The sequence below is a fragment of the Bos indicus genome, chromosome 14 (genome assembly GCF_029378745.1).
Source record: "Bos indicus isolate NIAB-ARS_2022 breed Sahiwal x Tharparkar chromosome 14, NIAB-ARS_B.indTharparkar_mat_pri_1.0, whole genome shotgun sequence".
Lineage (NCBI taxonomy): Eukaryota > Metazoa > Chordata > Mammalia > Artiodactyla > Bovidae > Bos > Bos indicus.
Genome location: NC_091773.1, coordinates 46,162,758 through 46,186,966, shown reverse-complemented (window position 1 = coordinate 46,186,966; position 24,209 = coordinate 46,162,758). Strand labels below are relative to the sequence as shown.

General features: G+C 40.5%; 1 protein-coding gene and 1 long non-coding RNA gene across 6 annotated transcripts in view; one reads left to right on the top strand and one right to left on the bottom strand.

Annotated features, from left to right (window-relative positions):
* The window catches only part of LOC109568633 (uncharacterized), a 29,367-nt gene extending 14,695 nt beyond the window's left edge, over positions 1-14,672 (top strand). The window contains exon 3 of the long non-coding RNA XR_002182278.2: positions 14,454-14,672. This is a non-coding gene — a long non-coding RNA (uncharacterized lncRNA). The remainder of the gene's footprint in view (positions 1-14,453) is intronic.
* SAMD12 (sterile alpha motif domain containing 12) overlaps positions 1-24,209 on the bottom strand; it is a 448,904-nt gene that overhangs the window by 217,611 nt on the left and 207,084 nt on the right. The gene's annotated exons all lie outside the window — the stretch shown is intronic.

Here is a 24,209-nt window from a genome sequence, read left to right as displayed (position 1 = left end):
AATGTTGGTTTAACTAGGTTATATAAAGCTGGATTAAACCAGATTTAAGTATTTCCCTCTGACGAGAAAAGAGTCTTAAAGAAGAAAAATATACAAAGCCTTCCGTGAAATGCCTGGCTCCAATATTTCTTACAAGGCAATTAGGTTAAAATAAACACTGTGCATTCCTCAAGGAAAATAAATCACAAAATGATAAAATAAACTCAGAGGGGAAAATATTGAAGGGAGAAGAGGGAGGTCAGCCCTATATTTTTGCATTCATTACACTAGGAAGGACAAAGTATGAACAAAAACCACAACTTTATTTTTAAAATTCGCTAATTTTTAAAATAATCAACTAGGAATTTCCTCCTTGCCTCATTGACAAATGCCACTGGAGGGACAGGCAGTGAGGTGGGTCTGAGTGATTGCTGGCAAGACTTTTCTATTGCTGCTTCCAGATTATTACTCTCATTTCAGTTCAGTTGCTCAGTCATGTCCGACTCTTTGTGACCCCATGGACTGAGGCATGCCAGGCTTCCCTGTCCATCACCAACTCCCAGAGCTTGCTCAAACTCATGTCTACTGAGTTGGTGATGCCACCGAAACATCTCATCCTCTGTCATTCCCTTCTCCTCCTGCCCTCAATCTTTCCCAGCATCAGGGTCTTTTCAAATGAGTCAATTCTTTGCATCAGGTGGTCAAAGTATTGGAGTTTCAGCTTCAGCATCAGTCCTTCCAATGAATATTAAGGCCTAATTTCCTTTAGGATTGAACAGTTTGATCTCCTTGCAGTCCGAGGGACTCTCAAGAGTCTTCTCCAACACCACAGTTCAAAGGCATCAGTTCTTCTGTGATCAGCCTTCTTTATGGTCCAAGTCTCACATCCATAGATGAGTACTGGAAAAACCATAGCTTTGACTAGATGGACCTCTGTTGGCAAAGTAATGTCTCTGCTTTTTAATATGCTGTCTAGGTTGGTCACAGCTTTTCTTCCAAGGAATAAGCATCTTTTAATTTCATGGCTGCAGTCACCATCTGCAGTGATTTTGAAGCCCCCACCCCCCAAAAGTCTCTCACTGTTTCTATTGTTGTTCCATCTATTTACCATGAAGTGATGGGAACGGATGCCATGATCTTAGTTTTTTGAATGCTGAGTTTTAAGCCAGCTTTTTCAGTCTCCTCTTTCACTTTCATCAAGAGGCTCTTACGTTCTTCACTGATTATTACTCCACTCTCATAAAAGATACTTTTCCTTTGGTGTTTACACCCTCCTCCAATTTCTTTTTTACTTCTCTTGCTGTTATTCATCTTCTCAATCACCCACATCCCTTGAGGAACACGGCATGTGGATTTCAGACTAATTTTTCCATCAAATCCTACTCTCTACCATACAACTGAATCTACTACCTACTATTATTCTACTTCAGACACTCACCATTAGAGCCACTCTCTGGACTTTGGTATCATTGTGAATTATTCATGCTCTTTAAGTTCAAGCTTTATCACCAACCTCCTCTCTGCCCAGCTGTCCTCTCCCTCTGGCTATTCTATCCTTCAGCCTTGCTGCTGCTGCTAAGTTGCTTCAGTTGTGTCTGACTCTGTCCGACCCCATAGATGGCTGCCCGCCAGGCTTCCCTGTCCCTGGGATTCTCCAGGCAAGAATACTGGAGTGGGTTGCCATTTCTTTCTCCAATGCATGAAAGTGAAAAGTGAAAGTGAAGTCGCTCAGTCGTGTCTGACTCTGTCCAACCCCATAGACGGCTGCCCGCCAGGCTTCCCTGTGCCTGGGATTTTCTAGACAAGAATACTGGAGTGGGTTGCCATTGCCTTCTCCAATCCTTCAGCCTTATGCACATTCAAAAGCCTTCTACTTCTCCTTTCCCCTCATCTATAAATTCCTATGTGAGTTCACTTTCTTACTCCAATTCTATAGTCAGTTGCATACAGACTCCATTGACAATATCCTCAAATTCATCATAGACCAACTAAGCATCAATCAAAGACCATACAAACCATCTGTCTTATTAACCTACACATTACTTTAGAGAAGTTGCACCAGTGTGGCAGAGAAGGCAATGGCAGCCCACTCCAGTACTCTTGCTGGAAAATTCCATGGGTGGAGGAGCATAGTAGGCTGCAGTCCATGGGGTCGCAAAGAGTTGGACACAACTGAGCGACTTCCCTTTCACTTTTCACTTTCATGCATTGGAGAAGGAAAGGGCAACCCACTCCAGTGTTCTTGCCTGGAGAATCCCAGGGACGGGGGAGCCTGGTGGGCTGCCGTCTATGGGGTCGCACAGAGTCGGACACGACTGAAGCGCCTTAGCAGCAGCAGCAGCAGCACCCGTGTGGACCACAGCCACTACAAGCCATGGTTTCCATCCTCACCTGGATCCTCAGACCTGCTCAACAGTTGTGTGAATCTATACCACTTCCATTCCAAATTTGTCAGTATCCTAAACTTCCCTATCAACCACTACCTACCATCACTGTTAGAAGGGCTCTGCTTTGAGAAGGAAAGGGCAACCCACTCCAGTGTTCTTGCCTAGAGAATCCCAGGGACGGGGGAGCCTGGTGGGCTGCCGTCTATGGGGTCGCACAGAGTCGGACACGACTGAAGCGACTTAGCAGCAGCAGCAGCAGCTTTGTAGAAATATCTGGGGGTTGACAGAAGAGAACTCCTTCAGTTTTTCTACTCTAAAATCAACCAATAGACTCTGCTTTGGGTTGGAGGTAGACAGGGCAGTCAGATTTTCACTTTCCACCTTCCTAAAAAAGGATTCTTGAAGAATCACAGTCATCAACAGTCTTGTTTTTTTCCAGTTTAATAGGCTGCTTTGTAGCAACTCTATTTTATAAAATAGTATTCTTATTGGATTTTCTATGCTTACTGCTTTTAGTTTGGAAAGGCTCATTATTTGCTGATTTTAAAAAAAGTCCACTTATTTAATCATCAAGAATTCTTTTATTTCAAGCAAAGATCAAAAGGCCATAGTGGCTCAAAGCAACACAGGTAAAACCCATGAGTAAGAATTTAAAAAATTTAATCCCAGCATGGTTACTGATGTACTAGGTGGCATTAAGTGAGAAATTTCAACTCAGTATGCCTTCATTCTCAAAAAGAACAAAAAAGATATTAACATTGCCAACTTAGCTCAGTTAATTGTTGAAGAGAATTAAATGATTTATGAGGCTACTATGAAACATAAAACCCAAGACATCAATAAGTTACAAATGGGAAGGGTGCAGAAAGGAGGAAAAACTGTTAATCTCCACTGATACAGAATGTTAATTTTCCAAATCAGTCTCCACTGGGTATGCATTTTATAGGAAAATAAGTTCCAATCTTCCATAATGTTTTGACTACATCACTGAGGTAATGAGTTGTTGGAAAAAACCAGAGATTTCTGCAATTTACTTTCTGTTACAGATACAGCAATTTCTTTCAACTTTGTGTCCATCCCTACTTTGTGACAGACTTTTTCTTTTATTAATGCAACTTCTGTTCACTGAATGTCCTCTTATAAAGTGAATTGCTTTCACTATAGTATGTTTGTACCCTAGGGGCTGTGCCAGGCGACTCATTAGGGTGTGGGGGCTTCTCAGGTGGCTCAATGATAAAGAACCCCCCTGCCAAGCAGGAGACATGGGCTCGATTCTTGGGCTGCGGAGATCCTCTGGAGAAGGAAATGGCAACCCACTCCAGTGCTGTTGCTGAAAATCCCATGGACAGAGGAGCCTAGTGGGCTACAGTCCATGGGGTTACAAAGAGTCAGATATGACTTAGTGACTAAACAACAACAAAGAAAAAGACTACATATTCATAATTTTTTAACCTAAAAAATAAGGCTCCATTATTTGGAAGGTTATGGTGTATTTAAAGTACTCACAGCAGAAAAGTGAGAATTCCATAGGCTTGGGGGGATAGCAGCATTGTCCGCTTCACCGGATCCTGGTCAGTGTCCTATGAGATATTCCATTTACATGTGCCAGGTAAATGGCTTTGTAGTTTATAACATTTAATTTTAACTCAACTGACTTACACAAAATAGACAAGAATGTTAAACAAGTCTTGAAATGGTGACACTGACACTTTTACTTCAATGAAAATCATTTACTAGCTTCACTATGAGATAAAAGCAACAGTAATATGCTATTCTGATAAGAAGAGGTGAAGGTTTCAGCTACACCTGATTTAGATAAGATGTTGAACCTTGTGCCTAAGATTGATATCGGAATGGGATGGGTCTTTCGATGGGTGGGACTCACGAGTGCCTGCATGTGTGCTAAGTCACTTCAGTTGTGTCCAACTTCTTGGACTTTTTTTCAACCTTATGAACCGTAGCCTTCCAGGCTTGTCTGTCTATGGAATTCTCCAGGTAAGAATACTGGAGTTGGTTGTCATGCTCTCCTCCAGAGGGTCTTCCTGACCTAGGACTGAACCCACATCTCTTATGTCTCCTGCACTGGCAGGTGGGTTCTTTACCACTAGTGCTACCTGGGAAGCCCAGGGCTTATGAGTGAAAGTGAAAGTCGCTCAGTCGTGTCCAACTCTTTGCAACCCCATGAACTATACAGTCCATGGAATTCTCCAGGCCAGAATACTCAAGTGGGTAGCCTTTCCCTTCTCCAGGGGATCTTCCCAACCCAGGGATCGAACCCAGGTCTCCTATATTGTGGGCAGATTCTTTACCGGCTGAGCCACAAGGGCTTATGAGAGTTGAGTATAATTCACACGTGGGAAAAATGTAGATAATTTGTTGTTTGTGAATAACCATGGTGGTTTCCAAACATGTCTGCAAATTCTTTCATATTCTTCCCATAAAAGTCTGTGTCTCCACTCCTGGAATCTGGGAGGTGCATGTCTGCTCTGACCTACTGAACTCAGCAGAGCTTACTGTGTGGTCAGAAAAGGCCATGTGGTTCCTGCCCTAGCTCTTTTGGGAGGCTGACTGTGGGAAAAGCTTGCACCATGAAAGGATTTTGAGTCTCCCTAAGACCTCATCAAGCTGGAACAAAGTACAATTGAAAGTCCAGCTGAGCCCAGACTTCTAGCCAAGACATCAGGCATCTGAGCAAAGCTGCCCTGGATCATCCAGAACAGTCTATCTACCAGATGAGTACCACTGACGTCATGACGATCAGAAGACTAGGTCAGCTAAGCTCTCCCTGAATTCTTAATCCATAGAACCTATGAAGTCTAATAAATTGTGTTTAAGCGACTAAGTTTTGGAATATTTCGTTGAGCAACAATAGATAACTGCAACAGTTCGCTGTGTATATCTAGGATACACTCCATAGTGGGGTGGGAGGGGGTGGTCCTGTGACTTGTTTTGGTCAAGGGAATGCTAGCAACTGTTTCGCAAGCAGAAGACTGGACAGCACTTGTAAGACTGGGGTTCTCTTCTCTTGCACCTCCATCACTGCCATGAGAAGATGTGCCCAGGCCAGCCTGCTGGCAGGTGAGAGACATGGCAGCAGGGCAGAGGCTCCATTTGTCCCTGTCATCCTGGTTAAGTCTGTTCCACATAGACCAACAGCCAACTGGCTCACAGACAAGTGGATGAGGCCAGCCAAGCCCGGAAGGACCACTCATCTACCCTAAATCACTAGGCTGTGAACTTGTGAGCTCAATAAATATTTGTCGTAATCCACCCCTTGAGAGGGGATGTGTGTACTATTTACCTTTAATAGCAATATAGAATCAATACAACAAGGATTTTTATTTCAAGGCACTTTGCTAATAAAAACCACTCTGTTTCTAAACATTCAGTTTTGTACACTGTCCCTAAAACACTTGGCATATTCAAACTACTATTTTTTTTCTGATGATGCTCTTTCCCCCTTTTCTGGCTCTCCTAATCCTACGTACTCGTAACAGTCTAGCTTAAATTCTGGAACTCCAGAATCAATTTAGTCCACTCCATCCCACCACAGCTTCACTTCTGGATTCCTAGAGAACTCACCTTCTGTACCATCTTCTTGACAGTTAACTGTATATTGCTTCGTGATGTTACTTAACTCACAGGTAGGGAGACTGAAACTCAAAAGTACTTTAGGATCTCTGAGGGTGGTATCTTGTGTGCTACTCCTTCTCACCCTTCTTTCCAGCCCTCCAGCACATAATCTAGTCTCATGCATGCAATAGGTGTTAGATGAATACAGGAAGAGAGCAAAGAATGCGCCATAGCTTTTGAAAGGGTCTTAGACAGCTAGAAACAATGTACTGTACATTTTATAACATTGCTTAGAGTCATTTTTTATAACTTCAAATTTGAAAGAATAATAGAATACTTTATGGAAGATAATTGAGCAATTTGGTCGGGGGTCGGGGGGTGGGAGGGAAATCTGCTGAAATCTTGAATGTTTTCAGTGATTCAGAGGCTTTATGGGCAAAAAGGTATGAAACAATCGCTGTCAGGCTTGACTGTCTGCCAAATGACTGATCATAATGGCATAGTTTTATTTCCCAACTTGGAGGGTTTGCAAGTCATTAATAAACTGTGCAACATTTACCAGGTGTTTGGTTAAAGCCTGCTTACATAATGCATTTACAAATATTTATATTCTACAGAAATCCTCCCACTTTATGCAGAGTTAAAACAGAAGAATCATTTCCCTCTAAATGATTGTATTTTTCACAAAAGGGCATTATATTTCCAAAAATCCTAAAGAGAAATGCTACTCTGCATCTTCTCTTTGTCTCAACTTTCTCCCCAGGGAAATTACCTCAGAAGAAAATGGGGAGGCTGAATTAGAGCAAATAATCACCCACCAAAAATCACAGTTTAGGGACAGTGTGTTATATCTCAATTTTTTTTTCATTAAAAAAAAAGTAGCAAGAGGAAATAACCTTTCAGCATCTGTTTGGAGAAAAATTAAGTCTTCTATATACTCTATTTTTTCAACTCTAAGTAGAGGTTAAACAAAGTTACTAATTTATCTTTCCTCTTATTTTTGAAAAAGGAGTCTCTGTGGGATTTACCCAGTCCTTATATTCAGATATTAAAAATGAGAATAAAAACATAATCCACACTGAAATAGATCTGTGTTGAAGGGACAGGGTTTGGAGGTGGGGTGAGGAATAACTCCTGAGATCTACTAAAGAATGAGAGCAATCCCTTTCATATTAACCATAAAAAGAAGGCATCACTTAAATGGCAGTATGAAATGATAGGTTTGAATAATCCTATAGAAAATTTTCTAATTAAAAGTACATGTCTAAGACCCAATCGTCATTGCTTTCTTGAGCCGGTTTGGCCAAGACTGACCATGCTTGTAAGGTATGTGCTGTCCTACATACTGTAGGGCACTTAACATTGGAGCCAATGAATTTACAACTAAAACAATTAATTTACAACTTGACAGAAGTTTTAAAAACTTCTATCATTGGCTGTATGTCACACTGGCTGCATGTCACTTCCTTTATGTCAATTAAAACAGTAAAACTTGCATATCAAAGGGAGACTCCTACCAGGACTAAGTGGAGGTAAAAGGAGCTACCTACCAAAAGTCAAGAGGAACTCATGAGCTTCCCGCAGTTAACTTGTGTGGAAGCTCCCCCTTGAGGAGCTCAAAACAACTGCACAATTCAACTGAAAAATTACATGGCCAACTGCAAAGTTCAGCTGAAAAATTCCACCACCAGCTCTTGTCTTTCAGAAGAAAGGCTACCCACTCCTTTAGGACAAAACAAAAAAATCCTTGACAAACATGTCTGAAAAAGACCATAATAACCTTTCAGCATCTGTTTGGAGCAAAGTTAAGTCTTCTATATACCCTATCTATTTCAACTCTAAGTAGAGGTTAAACAAAGTTACTAATTTGGTTTCAGTTACAAACGGCTTCAGGTTTTTTTTTGGCTTCCATGCAAGACATTTTATTATTTCACTGGCCACCTGATATGAAGAGCCAACTCACTGGAAAAGACACTGATGCTGGGAAAGACTGAGAGCAGGAAGAGAAGGGGGTGACAGAGGATGAGATGGTTGGATGGCATTACTGATCAACTGACATGAGTTTGAGCAAACTCCGGCAGATAATGAAGGATAGGGAAGCCTGGCGTACTGCAGTCCATGGGGTCACAGAGTCGGACATGACTTAGTGACTTAACAACCAATATATATAACACAAGGGTACCTCCTGTCACCAGCCAAGACCCATCTTCTTCAACAAAATTGAGAAAAAACCACTATAAAAATGAAGATAATCCTGTTCTAAAGTAGTACTTTTCTGTGTGTAGACTGTTACTAATGATTAGTTTCTTTGGGTTCTGAGAATGACATGAGGAAGAAAATATACTTCTTGATAAATAGCTACAATTAATTGGAAAACATTCTATTTGGCTGAATGAGAATTTGGAGAGTCTGCGTTTGGTTCAAGATGTGGTGGTTGTTTGGTCTCTAAGTTGTGTCTGACTCTTAGTGACCCCATGGACTGTAGCCAGTCAGGCTCCTCTGTTGATGGGATTTCCCAGGCAAGAATACTAGAGTGGGTTGTCATTTCCATCTCCAAGGGATCCTCCCAACCCAGGGATAGAACCCGTGTCCCCTGCATTGCAGGTGGATTCTTTACTGCTGAGCCATTAGAGAAGCACACCATAAAGCCACCTCTTGGAAGGTTTTGAAAGAGTTAGAAGGAATGAGGCAATTTTATGGTAGCCTCAGGTCTTCAGTAAGCATTCGTCTCTAGGATTAGGATCGACAGGCTCCTTACCCAAGTATGTTTTAAGAATGCTCTAACCAATCTGCCCACGTAAGACAAAGAAGTAAACCTCCAGGGCATGCTGAACACATAGAAGTGGCAACTCACAAGTCAGAATCTGCCCATTTCATGCTAGAACTAAGAGGGCTTTATCAGACTAACAATGCCTGGGGCCTCAGGTGACTCAGAGATCTTCCATTAACCCTGTCTCAACATTCGCATTTATCAAGTGTGGTTTTCCCTCTTCCTTTTAAAGTTTTTGGAGACATTTCCCTCAACACAATGAAGACAGACATAAATTTCAGGATTCTAAGAGGAGAATAGGGTTTTCTTTCTATCAGATCAGGGCAGCTCAGTGCCAATAATAGTTTAATAGTTCCTACTGAAGTGAAATCAGGGTGGCAGTTTGCAATATGCATTGTCCATCTAAGTCCCAGTAAGACGGCATTAAATGCTGGGTATAGGGAAAGACACAGAGAAAATGTGGTATGAAGTGTTGAGCTTCATAATTTTATTATTATTAACTGTGTTACCTGTTCTTATTAACCATAATTGTCAGAAGTTAATCAGATCCAGTAAAGAATTTAGGCCAAGAGGCATTAATGTTTTATTCAGGGCATGTTACTCAAATTCTGGCAAAGAGTAATCGATGACCCTAGGCTTTTACTTCAGTCTATCTCTAACATGCCCCAGGGAATCAGCTGGAATCAAGGAAATCTTTAAACTTGGGCAGAATCAAATGACAAAGACATGGTTTCATCTAAAACAACATTTAGGCTGTTGAACTGAATGTTGCAGCTGCCAAAATTCCAGATCGAAGGAATTGTCCTATGTGAGAAAAATTGAACCATTTTGTGGTTTACAGTTTCATTCATTTTGGGTTGGTTAGCCTGACTAGTACCACCTGGAAAAACTAACACAATGGAATCAGGGAATAATCCTTCAACCTCATCTAACCCCATTAACTTTTCACATTTTTTTCCCCCTCAAAATTTGTTTTTCATCCCTCAAGCCCAGCTCACATCCATAGTTACTTGAAGAGTAATAACCTGTGCATTAGCCCACCATTCTTCTGTCCATGGAATTCTCCAGGCAAGAATAGTGGAATGGATTGCCATGCCCTTTTCCAGAGGATTATATAGTACACAAATATAATTTTGATGATTCCATTAACTTCATGCATTTTGATTTTTCAAAGTCTTCTGGATTATCAAAGGTGTTTTCCTTTGACAATCTCAGAAATGAACTGCAGCAGATAAAAGTTTCTAAATGTTATCTTTCTAGGGATTTTTTTCCCTAAATGAAGCTAAAGGAATTAGGTTAATAAGGAGGTGTTGTGAATATAGGTGTTTGCATGGAAGAAGAACCAGTACTCCAGAAAACCACAGACAGTGAATTCTTTCTCTAAAGGAGCCCAACTTTTTTCCCGCTACGGGCTTGTGTCTCCATTCTGTTAGTGCTGGCCATCTAGTAATTGCTCAGCAAATGTTTATTGAGCAAATTAATGAGCACTAATTTAAAGATAATTAAACAATTATCAGGTAATGAATGATTTGTAAATTAGCAATTTATAATAAATTACAAATTATTTTGTTAATCAGTGAATAATTAAACTTCAATAGAGAGAACAATAAAATATTCAGGAAGTAAACAAACTGCTAGAATGAAAAAGGAAGATTCCTCTAAGGATTAAAGGTCCAAACTAAAGAATATTTGCAACAGAAAATAAATATTATTTTCAAACACTGTTAAGATATAAATGGGCCCTGAAACAAAATTAGAAAAATTAGTGAGCAGTGCAATTCACCATGCCATTTTGCATAATAACCTGTTATTAATGAAGATTTCTTTTATATTCAACTGCTAAATGCCCGATTTAGAATCTTATGGTTAAAACACACTTGAGAGGTTTTCTGTTCAAACTCCACTGTTTTGCAGATGAAGAACTGGAGCCCCATTTCGAGGTATGACCTACCTGAATTTACTTGGCTAGCACATAGCTGGCTTTCTTTTGGTTCGGTTTTCTCTTCTATCTCTTCTGCCTGCCATTAACTCAATCTTTATTTTTCCACTGCCTACCGAGTGTCATTTCGATGGACGGGGTCAGTTCTTGTGAATTAAGAGGTAGTGGCTTCACAATAAGTGAGAGTATAATTGTAACAGTTATCCTTTTAAACTATGAGGTTTCAAAGATAGGAGCTATAGCATCCATTATCCTCTGAACAGGACCTGGATTTTCCCTTAGTGGTTCATACAACAATCATTTCTATTGATACTGCTTCCAAGCAGAGAGTAGAATTGTTCATTTCCTAGTCTTTCTATTTTAATGTACTAAGAAAATCTAACTTAAATGTGCATAGCCAGAGGTGATAAAGAGGGAAAGACACAGACTACAAAAACTTGCAAAAGCAAGCCAGCTAATTTCTTAAATAAAAAGCAGAAAAAAAATGACAAGTAGAGTTTTCCAATCAGGAAGCAGGTTTTGCCAATGTGTGATCAGTAGAACATACATTTTTTTCCCATAGTTTCAAGTCCGTCTGTCCCTGACATTTTACTAATTATCTCAGAATAGTTCCACCATAATTTCCCTTTCTCTACTAGTTCTAGTTAAAGGTAACAATATATTTTGGTGAATAATACCCTCAGTATTAAAAGATCTTGAACAGCCATGCTTGGGCTATACAGATTAGAGCTCTCAATCTGCTAATAGTTTGCATGTTCTATAGCATATAATAGCATAGAATGTTCTGCAATAGCCAAATATGACTCTACACAGGATTTACTTAACAAGGGCAAAATGAGGGGAGTAAGGAAGGTGACATTAACTTGGACTGGAGCAAAAAAATGCAGTCTTTGGTGTCAGAGTTGAGTACTGCCATCTACTGGCTATGTGGTCTGGGTCATTTTTCTTTTTTTAGTTTTATATTCCTCATCTGAAAACAGATTCCCATTAATACTGTATCAACAGGGTTCTGAGGTTAGATGATATGTATGAAATATCCCTTTATAAATTTTAAGTGTGATTTGAATATCAGTGGGAAATTTCTTATGAGTAACAAAATCTACACTATTCTGGGGACATCCTCAGAATAGTTAGCTGAACACATTTAAGTCACTGCTTAGAGAAACAAATGGCCTCCCTTTTTTATTCTACTGGGCACTTTCTGTCTGTATTCACCCAGTTGTAACTGCATCCTTTACTCTGTAGTCTACGTTTGTTGAGACTAATCTTTGACCTAAACTTAGTAGGGGGCCTCCCTGGTGGCTCAGAAGGTCAAGAATCTGCCTGCAAAGCAGGAGACCCAGGATTGATCCATGGGTTGGGAAGATTCCCTGGAGAAGGGAAAGGCTACCCCCTCCAGTATTCTTGCCTGGAGAATTTCACGGACAGAGGAGCCTGGTGAACTACAGTCCATGGGATCACAAAGAGTTGGACACGACTGAGGGACTAACACTTTTACTTTAAACTTAGTGGGCCCATATTTTGCAAAACCAGAAGTACCTACATCTCGTCCTCCTTTTTCTCTGTGCTCATCTGATCTTCACTGTGAATTTACCACCCAACGGCAGGTTGGAGTAAGATCCTTCCAAAATGACACCAGCTGTCGCTTCTAGAAATGCTCAGCATCCCCTGAAAGATTTATAAAGAAGGCCACGGTGGCAACATGCAACCTTCTGAAACTCTTGTGGTGTATCTTTTCCCTGGAAGGAACTGTAATGCCCTCTTGTCTTGTGTAAGCTTCTGGGAATCAACCACTGGGGAAGGACACTGAAAATTTAATGAATTTAAGAAAAGCTGTAGGCTTCCCCTTTGGAGCAGCCCTGAGGAAGAAGGAAAATGACAGAAAGAAAAACATTCAAAGAAATTACGCTGTCCTCAAGGGTGGCTTCTATAGAGGACAATAACAGCAATTTGGAGATGGAGTATTTTTCTCCTTCCTGTTTACCTCTGGAGCTGATTTCACTACTGTGCTGGCCACAACCAGGGCTATGATGAAGGAATCTGGTTGACTGGACCAGAGGTACCAATGCTAGTGAAAGAAAATGTGACTCCCAACTGCACAACTGAGAGCTACTGACATGGAGATTAAGGGCCTTGGGAGTGCAGTGTTTTGCAGGCACCTCTGTGTATGTTGGCTGAGCAGGTAAAGAATCTGCCTGAAATGCAGGAGACACAGGTTTGATCCCTGGGTCTGGAAGATCCCCTGGAGGAGTAAAGGGCAATATTCACTCCAGTATTCTTGCCTGAAAAATCCCACGGACAGAGGAGCCTAGCGGGCTACCATCCATGGGGTCACAGAGTTGGATATGACGGAGCGACAGGTCAACATCAAGTCATCATCAACTTCTGTGTGTGTTACAAGTATGAGGAAGGAGAATTCAGAATACAACTAAGAATATATGTCAGGCAGAGCGAGAGAAGGGAGGATGAGGTGTTGAAGGAGAAGCGTATGAGAACAGATAAACAATTTATCTGGAAAGTGGAGACACGCACAACATCCAGAGAATGACCACTAACAGCCGAAGAAAATATTCTGCATTCAACAACTGACATAGAACTGCACTTGCCATGTACTTTTAAGTGGAAAACGGAAAGCTATTCCACTCTCTAAGGTAAAATGCCACTTCTTATAAATGCGTGTGCAGAGACAATCTGAAAGGATGCATATCAAAATGTACCAGTGATTATTTCTGGATGTTGGAATTAAAGCAGTATTTCACTGAGTTGGTCAAAAAGTTGGCTCAGGTTTTTCCATACAATGTTATGGAAGAACTCTAATGAACATTTTGGTGAATCTAATACATACTGTTCCTTTTTGTGTACATATTTTCTAATTTTTCTATATTGAATATATACAAAAAGGAAAAAGGTAATGCATGTTTTTTAAAACTATGACTTCTACATTTCTTTTATAACCATCACTAAGAAAACATATTTGAGCAGAGGAAGGAAGAGGTTAGAATAGGGGGCTGCTGGTTACAGCCTGTATAAATAAAGTTTTATTGGAACACAGTCACCTCATTCATTTACATGCTGCACAGGCAGAGTTCAGTACTTGTGAGAAGACCATATGGCCTGAAAAACTAAATGGCCCTACCTGGCCCTTCACAAAAAAAGTTTTCCGACTCCTGGGTCCAAAGAGTTCTTTCCTTGGTATTTATTGTATTATCCATTGCATCCTATTAGTACATGAGCTTGAGAGAGTTGGACCCTCCCTGTCCATTTTGCCCATATATAAAGAGAAGGATAACTCTCTTTATAATCATTAATGCATAAGAAGTATTTAACAGTGTCCCCTGCATATTAGAAAATTCTCAAAAGCATTACCTATTATTAACTACTTCCTTTATAGCAGATACATCGTTCCACTATTATGAGAAACCTAATGCAATTGCCAATTTTGTTGGTCAAAACTGCTCCATATTGGCAACTCCAGTCACTCATTGTTCTCATTTCTTTTGTGTTAATTATAATCTCTGCGATAGTATCAATGTCATTAAGGTAGTTTGGGGTTTGCTAATTTGCCATGAAGGGCTGGGATTCAGTCTAGCACTACTGCACCCAAGTCCAGACATTTAGATGACAAAATCCATAACACTCTATTTGTATCATGCCTTGTTATTTGTGAAACACAGGCAAACCAGCGCTAAACATAGCTGTGGTGTGACAGATTCTGTATTCCTGCCCTGCTGCCCTAAACAGAAGCTTTTCAGACAAAAGATATTCTTTCCACCCTACAAGATAACACCTGTCTCTTGCATTTCAGTGGGCCCAGCAAGCTTCCACGACATGGTGACAACCAGTCTTGGCACTGAGCAGAGAGCCAGACACAGCCTGCCAAAACATCCTTGGGAAGACCTGTCTGAAGGAAATATGGGACTCTGAATTCTGCAAAATGTTGAGAGTCTGTCATTCAAGTACACTTAAAGATGGCATTTGGGGGATTGGTACACATTTTGAATAGAAGTTCTTTAAAAAAGTAAAATGGGGCTTCTCTAAGAATGAGATGGGAAGAGAGACTTGATTATCCATGGAATGTAATTATAAGACATCGCAGATAGGAAAGGATAGGATAAGCTTCATGAAAAGGAAGCAAATCAGGAAACTTAAGCACTAATCAAAGTATTCTTATCAACAGAAATGAAGAACAGCTTTAAGTTCAGAGTTCAGCCTATCAAAGGAAGAATAAACTCAATTTAATCCAATCAACACTTATTAAATTCCTATTTTATGTCAGGCACTGGGTTAACACAGCTAGAGATGATAAGATAAATCAGATGCTCTTTCTACCCTAGGGGAGTTTCTGGGCTGATGGAAAGGAGATAAACATGTAACCAAATGATAAGTCTTATAATATTAACAGTAATAGCTGTCATTCGCTGTTTAAAAAAAAATGTAAAGAAAATACAGGATGGAAAAATTAATTCTGCTTGGTCCAGGGAAGGAAGGGAAGAGAGGAATAATCTGAATTAGGTCTTGAAAATTACTAAAAGCTCACTGGGTAAATATATTGCAACAAGAATTAGTGTGGTCTACTGCAGTTGTAGAATCGGTGGACACAAGGAATGACTCAAATGAAATTGAGGAATATTTATGCCAAGCTTAAGAGTTTGGATTTTATCCAGTAGCTTTTGTTTATATACATCTATACACCTACATGGATTGGTTAGTTCACTTTAGTTGTGTCCGACTTTTTGAGACCCCATGGACTGTAGCCCACCAGCCTCTTTTTGTCCATGGGATTCCCCAGGCAAGAATACTGGAGTGGGTTGCTGTGCCATTCTCCAGGGGATCTTCCCAACCCAGGGTTCGAACCCGCATCTCTTATGTTTCCTGCATGGGCGGGCAGGTTCTTTACCACTAGTGCCACCTGGGAAGCACACACATCTACATCTACACACACACACACACACACACACACATCTACAAATACATGCATACATGCACAAACATATATATACATGCATGCATGCTCAGTCGTGTCTGACTCGTTGCAACTCCATGGACCTCAGCCCACCAGGCTCCTCTGTCCATGGATTTTTCCCAGGCAAGAATACTAGAGTGGGTTGCCATTGCCTTCTCCAGGGGATCTTCCTGACCCAGGGATGGAACTCACATATCTTGCATCGGTAGGCGGATTCTTTACAACTGCACCACCTTGGCAGCTTGCATCTACATATATACACATATATACACATACACACACACATATATATACACACACATATATACACATACACACACACATATATACACATACACACACACATATATATACACACACATATATACACATACACACACACATATATACACACACACATACACGGGAAGTGTGTTTGCAATGTCAATGCAGAAGTGACCTGGTCCAGTCTGGTGTAAAATGACAAAAGATGGTTTCCCAGAGAGCCATAAAGTTGGATCATAGGAGATTGCTTAGAAGACAGACAGAAATCCTACACCACAGAGATGGGAGTAAGAATAGCAAGGAGGGGGTGTAGATAGGATACAGCATGTTTTCAAACTGAAAGTGGAGGCAGAAATCTGAAGACCAAGAAGGAAGGGGAAAACAGATGAGTAAGATTCTCGGGCTGGGGGAGGAGAAAGGGCGTGTGGGCAGAAAGAAGAGCATGGTTAGGGGACTGGCCTTGGGATTTTTTTTTCCCCCTCAGAGACATAAGGGAAACAGTTATGGAGAGGTAAAAATGCAGATAATATTGCAGGGAGGGATGCTGAGACAATTCATCACTACTGATCTCTATGCTACTAAGAGAAACGGTGGGGATGAGGGCTTTGTGGAAAGGGAGTTAGGTATGAAACCACCTCTGGCAACCAGAAAGGGAAAAAGCTAGAGACTGGTGAAAGACTTATCTAACAGCTTCAGAATCCACCTGGGCCAACAAGTTATACCTCGGTGATGTCACTGATCTGCGCATTTGATTTTTTTCCAGGAGTGCTTTGCGCTTATCATTTCACTCATCATTAAAGATGCTATACCGGGTGCTGAATGACACTCAAGAGAGGAAAATCTAATTTCCCTAACCTGACACTCAAGCCTTCTCCAGTGCAGCTCTCAGTCTACTCCTCTGATCTATCTCCACCTCCACCACTGTTTTACTCCTCAGAATTCAGAAATCCAAATGTTTGCAGGCTCAGGCAGGTTTAACACAAGTGTTAAAAGGCATGGTCTGAGGCAATAGAGAGTGGTGAGGTTTGTGGCTCAAAAGTTGTTATATTTTCTTTTCAAATTCTATCAGGATAAAACCAAATATACAAAAACAGTTTGATATTTCAGGGACTTTCTCTTCTAAAATTTCATACAAATGAGCTCAGCCTCCTCCAAGCAGAGTTTCTAATAAACCACAAATAAGAGTTCCTTCTCAAATCCTCTGTGGTACTAATTCCCAAGTTTATTTTCTATATCACTCACTTGTACTTGTATGGTGCTATCTTTATAGCATAGAGGTCAAAACGTGAGCTTTGGATTCAGATGGCCCTGGCTTTAAACCTTGACTTTGCCACTTTTAGGCTTGCATAAGATACCAAGTTTTCCAAGTCTCATTTGTAAATCAGGAATAACAATACCTTATGGGATTATCACTTTCACTTTTCACCTTCATGCATTGGAGAAGGAAATGGCAACCCACTCCAGTGTTCTTGCCTGGAGAATCCCAGGGACTGGGGAGCCTGGTGGGCTGCCGTCTCTGGGGTCGCACAGTGTCGGACACGACTGAAGTGACTTAGCATAGCATAGCATAGCATGGGATTATCATGAAGATAAAATACATGCAAAATACTTACTAGAGTGCCTGGCATGCAAACATCCAAATATTTTTAATAATAAATGGTTGTCCCCAACATGGTAATTTTCTTAATTATCAAGAATCAAATCTTCTAAACTCTTTAACACTCTGAGTTACTAGAGAAATGTATTGAGAGGATTTGATGCTAAGTATTTGTTTGGGAGATAAGTTGATATTTATTTACAATAATTAGTACTACTTTAAAAATGTATGGGGTGAAGTAAGATTCTGGTGGGCTGGGAAATTGAAGCTGATAGTTTTTAGGGCCATAATTATACAGTGAAAACGAGAAGTATACATACACATATATTATATACAATGTGCACACACACATATGGGGTTCCCTGGTGGCTCGGACAGTAAAGAATCTGCCTGCAATGCAGGAGACCCAGGTTCAATACCTGGGTAGGGAAGATACCCTGGAGAAGGGAATGGCTACCTACTCTTGTATTCTTGCTGGAGAATCCTATGGACAGAGGAGGCTGGAGGGCAACAGTCCACAGGGTCACAAAGAGTTGGACACGACTAAGTAACTAATACTTTCACTTAACACACACACACACATGTATTTCATCATTCTTTACCATTTGCAAAGTAATTTCTATACTCTCCTTTGCATCTTACAAACCTTTGTATGGAGTCCATTCAGCTACATATCTATAACAACAATAGCAATAATAACTAACAGCAACTTTGTAAGGTCAGAGAGGTTAAACTGACTTGGCCAAGGCAACTCAACAGTGGAGGAGACTCCTTGTTTTCTCTAATCTTTCATAACTTTCCAAGATCTGAAGGTTGTCAGGAGCAATTAAACCCTTAACAGCTACATCACTCTAAAGTAACTATGGGAATTGGAAATTATACCTAATGAAACTCTGCAGGAGGAACATCAGATTGCCAATACGAATGGTCTAGAATGATGCTGGCCAAGACCTCTTGAGGACAATCACATTTCGTCTGAACATTGCCATAAGCTCTTAAAAATTAATAGAATCAGTCCCGCATGTGGGCTTCAGTTTCTCTCCATTAATAATGTACAGTATCATGCTTATCACTGTAAACAGTGCCATCTGAAGGAGGAGAGTCGTTGGTCCACTTAGCAGATGGCCTCTAAAAGGGCATAATTTCCAATCCCCCAATAGTGTGCAGCAACAGAGGCTTGGCCCATAAAACCTGGGCTCCATGCAGATGGGAAATCTGACTTGACAAGAAGGGAGTACACATATATGAATTTTCAAACAGGAGCTGGGAGCAAAACCAAGGGGAGGGGATCTCCAATTTTGCAATCTGACTTCAGCATGTTCCCAAAACACATGAAGTAAAAAGGAAAACAAGACAGCATAATTAATGAAACCATCAGAAAAAAAGGAATCAAATGGATACAGAAGCTGAAAAGCAAACAGGGACTTCTCAGGACAGATTAAGTATTTCGTCAACTTAATTTCTCTGACAGGGTACAAAGCTCAGTGTTCAAAGAAAGGGGTGATGGAAGTTAGATCCTGGATCATAGTTGACTTAGTATAACGTAGTGACATTCTTATAGGGAACTGGAAAGGTGGAATAAAGAAAAGGAAGAGAAGGAAAAGCTGGATCTGGTTGAAAGAGTTAAGAACAATGAGACTGAGTTGGCGACTATAAACCTTCACTCTACTCCTGGAACCCGAAGTGGAAAAACACGCTCACTGAAAGGGAGTCTTGTCCGTTTCAGGTCCCCACTCTGATTACTTCTAAGCGAGGCAACCTACTAGACTCTCCCTAAGAATGGGTCTCCTGTTCTTCCACAGTGATGTGACCTAGCTTTTCACATTTCCTGGTAATCCAAAAATCTGTGTGCCCTTGCACAGATCAGCTTAGCTCTGGGCTTCTGTTTGCACAGGTGAATAAGAGGATGGAGGAGGAGTCTTCTGGTCTTCTATCGGACTAGAAGACCGAAAACCTGGAACCGATGGTGTCCTGCTTTTCTAGTGGTAAGCATGAAATGCTTCTCACTCACTAAACATAGGCCAATAACGAGGAGGATGGCAGGTAACACTCACTGAGCTCCTACCCCATGCCAGGCACTGTTGTAAGTATGCTTCACTCCTCTCATCTCCCAACAAGCCTGTGTGGGAGGTCCTGCTGATGTCCAGTGCTCAGTTTGAGTCACCCACTGAAGTCTGGGCCTCACTTCCTCACCTGTAACAGCTTGCAAGATAGAGAGCTACTAACTTGCCAACACTGATGGTCCCAGTTATAGGTGCCTGACAGGCAGACAGTTGTCAGCAGAGCCTCTTGCACATAGAAAACCTCCAAAAAGCAGTAGACAGTATTTAAGATGTCAGGAGTTTTCTCTTTAAAAAAATTTTTTTAAACACCAAAAACATTTTATATTGGGGTACAGCCAATTAACGATGTGGTAGTCGCAGGGGAACAGCAAAGGGACTGTTATACGTATACATGTATCCATTCTCCCCCAAACTCCCCTCCCTTCCAGGCTGCCACATAATACTGAGCAGAGCTCCATGTGCATACAATAGGTCTTTGTTGGTTATCCATTTTAAACATAGCAGTGTGTACGTGACCTTCCCAAAGTCCCTAACTATACCTCCCTGCCCCCACAACCATCAATTCACTAAGTCTGTGAGTCTCTTTCTGTTTTGTAAATTCATTTGTGTCATTTCTTTTCAGATTCCACATATAAGGGGTGTCATATGATTTTTCTCCATCTCTGTCTCACTTAACAATGGGTTTTCTAAAGCAGAATTACTACTTTGGGAAGAAGATTCCTCCTGGCTGGCACCAGCATGTCTCAGGTCTCGGAGGCCTTCGGTGTGGGTCTGTTATCTGCTGCTGGCTGGGAAAAGGGTATCTTGTGAGTGAGAGCGGCACTGGTGTAAGGGTTTAAAACACTAGTTCCTGACTCCAGCTCCCCATTTCCTGGATGTGGGACCTAGGCAAGCCTTCTTCTTGAGTCTGTTTCTGAAACTATGAAACCTATAAAGATGGTAAAGGGAGGGGGAAGGTCATCCAAGAGAGAACCGGTAGCCATAGCAACCCTCCCACCTGTGAGAGGACTCTGGATTATAATAATTCCACAGAGGGCAGTCAGTAGATGAAACAAGAGCAGCAGAATATGGGGAATATTTAAGTTTATGCTGCTGTTTTTTTTTTTTTTTTAAAGAATATTCCTTGTGTTCTCATTTTGATCTGTGAAACAACAAATAGTTCACTTGGTGACAACTTCTACTCTTATCCTGCCAAACACCATCTCTAATATTAAACAAATGATGTATTTAGAATATCAAAAAACGTCCCCCAAGAGCAGTAGTTTCTTTAAGCTAGCTTACAAAGCAGTGCTGATCTGTGATGAAAGTGGGAGAAATAAAAAACAATGTATGTTTTTCTTAAAGTAAAATGTACTTCATTTTTATCTAAACCATGAGGTTTTTATTGTTGTTGTTGTTAAACTTCCTTTGGTTTATAAAATGGTGGTGAGAGTAGTTTTTAATTGAAAAAAACTATGGAAAGCTATGACAAACCTAGACATCGTCTTAAAAAGCAGAGACATCACTTTGCCTACAAAGGTCCATATAGTCAAAGCTATGTTTTTTCCAGTAGGCATGTATGGATGTGAGAGTTACACCATAAAGAAGGCTAAGCACCAAAGAATTAATGCTTTCAAGTTCTGGTGTTGGAGAAGACTCTTGAGAGTCCCTTGGACAGGAAGGAGATCAAACCAGTCAATACTAAAGGAAGTAAACTCTCAATATTCTGGGCTTCTGTTTGGGATGCTAAAGCTCCAATATTTTGGCCACCTGATGTGAAGAGCCACATGGCTCTTCTCATTGGAAAAGATCCTGATGTTGTGAAAGAGTGAAGGCAAAAGGAGAAGGGAGTGGAAGAGAATGAGATGGTCAGATAGCATCACTGACCCAGTGGACATGGATTTGAGCAAACTCTGGGAGACAGTAAAGGACAGGGAAGCCTGGCGCACTGTAGTCCATGGGGTTGCAAAGAGTCAGATGCAACTTAGCAACTGAACAACAAATTAATGAGTAAAATATAAAAGTACCAACTATCTGCTATTGCAACAAATACTTCGTGGAATTTAACTTATCTGTGAAATACAAGCGTCTTGGACACACAGATGTAGACTCAATAAGAATCTCAGTACAAGAGAACTGCTCTTTCTTCATCAGCAGTGTAATCTCCCTGGTAAACTGGTAAAACTATATCTTTCTATATAAGAATGTTCTGGTATCTGATTATTCTTCCAGTGAAAAGTGCATAAAGTGGATTTGCAAACTCAATCTCATTACATATAACTATATATTATTATAGACAAATGAATATAAAACCATATCTACCTTTAACATAAATGATCCTATAACCAGTATGTAATGATGACATTCCATTTTTTCCTTTTAAAAACAGTATGTCCATTTTAGAAAAGCTGGAAAACACACAAGCTTTTAAAAACTAACTTTGAGATTTAACTTATTTACTATACATTTCACATACTTGAGGTGCCAAATAGACAACTCTGACAAATACACAGAGCATTTTCAACAGCACAGAAAGTTTCTTTGCTCCTTTTTATAATTAGTTTCCCCTCTGGCATCCTCCTGGCCAGAAGTAACCACCGATTTCACTCCATCACTGTTGTTCATTTTGTTGTTTGAGTCTCATATGATTGGAGTCACACTGTATTTGTCCTTTTCTTTCTAATGTCTTTCACTGAGTACAACATGAGATTCATACTTGTTGTCATAGGTATCAGTAGTTGGTTTCTTTGTATGATTCTGTATTATTTCTGGTGTGAATATATCACAATTTGTTTATCCAGCTGACTCTTGAAGACTTAAGTCTTATTTAAAATTTTTGTCTGAGTAATGCTGTTTTGAATATGAGCAGACTGGAATTTTTACGAACATATGTTTCCAATTCTCTTGAGTAAATATCTCTGAGTAGAACGGCAGGATCATCTAATAAGTGTATGATTAACTGTCTAAGAAATTCAGCTTTTGCATCAGGTGGCACCATATTTACTCACAACAGTGTACAAGAGATCCAGTTGTTTCATATCTTCAGCAACACTTGGTATTGCCAATCCTTCAGATTTTAGCCGTTCTACTGGGCGTAAAGTGATATCTCACTGGGTTCTACTTCCATCTTTCTAATAACACTGCTGAGCATATTTTCACATGCGTATTGGCCATTCTTTCATTTTCCTTGGGAAGGATCCAGGTTTTTGACCTTTATTATTGGCCGTCTCTGTTCCAGCTAAGCAGTCTTTGGGGGCCTGTAGCTCTAGCATGTGCCTTTCTCTCTAAATTACAGGATGGAGACCTCACTTGTGACATCAGCCTTTTGGGTCCAAAAATACCCCTGCTGTTTTTCAGTTTGTCCAGCTTTTTTTTTTTTGGATGCACTATATGACTTGTGAAATGCCAGTTCCCCAACCAGAGATTGAACTTGGATGCTCGGCAGTGAGAGCTCACTGTCCTAACCACTAGACCACCAGGGAACTCTCTGTGTCCAGCTTCTCTTGTGGTAAAGATCACAGTGATGACATCCAAGTTCCTTTACATATCACAGCTGATATTTATGCATCTCATGAGATGGTCATATGACTTCATTTACACTTAATATGCTTAATATGATGAAAAACACTGATTTAAAAAAAATAGAATCAACCTAGCACTCCTATGGAGAAGGCAATGGCAACCCACTCCAGTACTCTTGCCTGGAAAATCTCATGGATGGAGGAGGCTGGTAGGCTGCAGTCCATGGGGTCGCGAAGAGTTGGACACGACCGAGCGACTTCCTTTTCACTTTTCACTTTCACGCACTGGAGAAGGAAATGGCAACCCACTGCAGTGTTCTTGCCTGGAGAATCCCAGGGACGGGGGAGCCTGTTGGGCTGCCGTCTATGGGGTCGCACAGAGTCGGACACGACTGAAGCGACTTAGCAGCAGCAGCAGCAGCAACTCCTATACACACATGACCAGGATATACTATCCTTTTTGTCTACTGTGAAATTCAACCTGCTTCTATTTCCTCAAGGTTTGTCGGTTTATATTCATGAAGGATATTGGTCTGTACCATACCATTCTTGTCAGATTTTGGTATCAGGATTAGTCTGGTCAAATAAAATGAGTTTGGAAGTACACCCCCTTTTCTCTATTCTCTGAAAGAATTTGTGAAGGTTTGGTTGCTAATTCTTGACTGTCTTAATTCACTGGAAAAAGACTTCTGTGCTTGAAGCTTTCTCTATGGGAAGTTCTAATTAAAAGTTTAACGTATAAAGAGATCTGTGGCTATTTAAATTTTAAGAAATTAGTCCTTTTCATCTAAGTTGTTAAGGATATGAGCACAAACCTGTTCATAATATTTTCCGCTCTTTTAATCATGTAGAAGGTTTAGTGGTATCTCAATTTGTCACTTGATTCTATCCCCCCCCCCGCCCCCGCCCTTGTTCAGTCTATCTAGACATTTATCAATTTTTGTTGAAAGGAATCAACCGCACCTTTATTAATTTTCTCTATAGTGTGTATGTTTCCTGTCTCACTGACTTTAGCTCTTTGAGATTAGTATTCTTCCTAACTTCTTAAAGATAACATTTTAACTCACTGACTTCAAGTCTTCTTTCTTTTTTAATACAGACATTTCATGCAATAATTTTCCTCTAAGTTCTATTGAGGCTGTACCACAAAAACATTAGAAATATTAATCTTTCT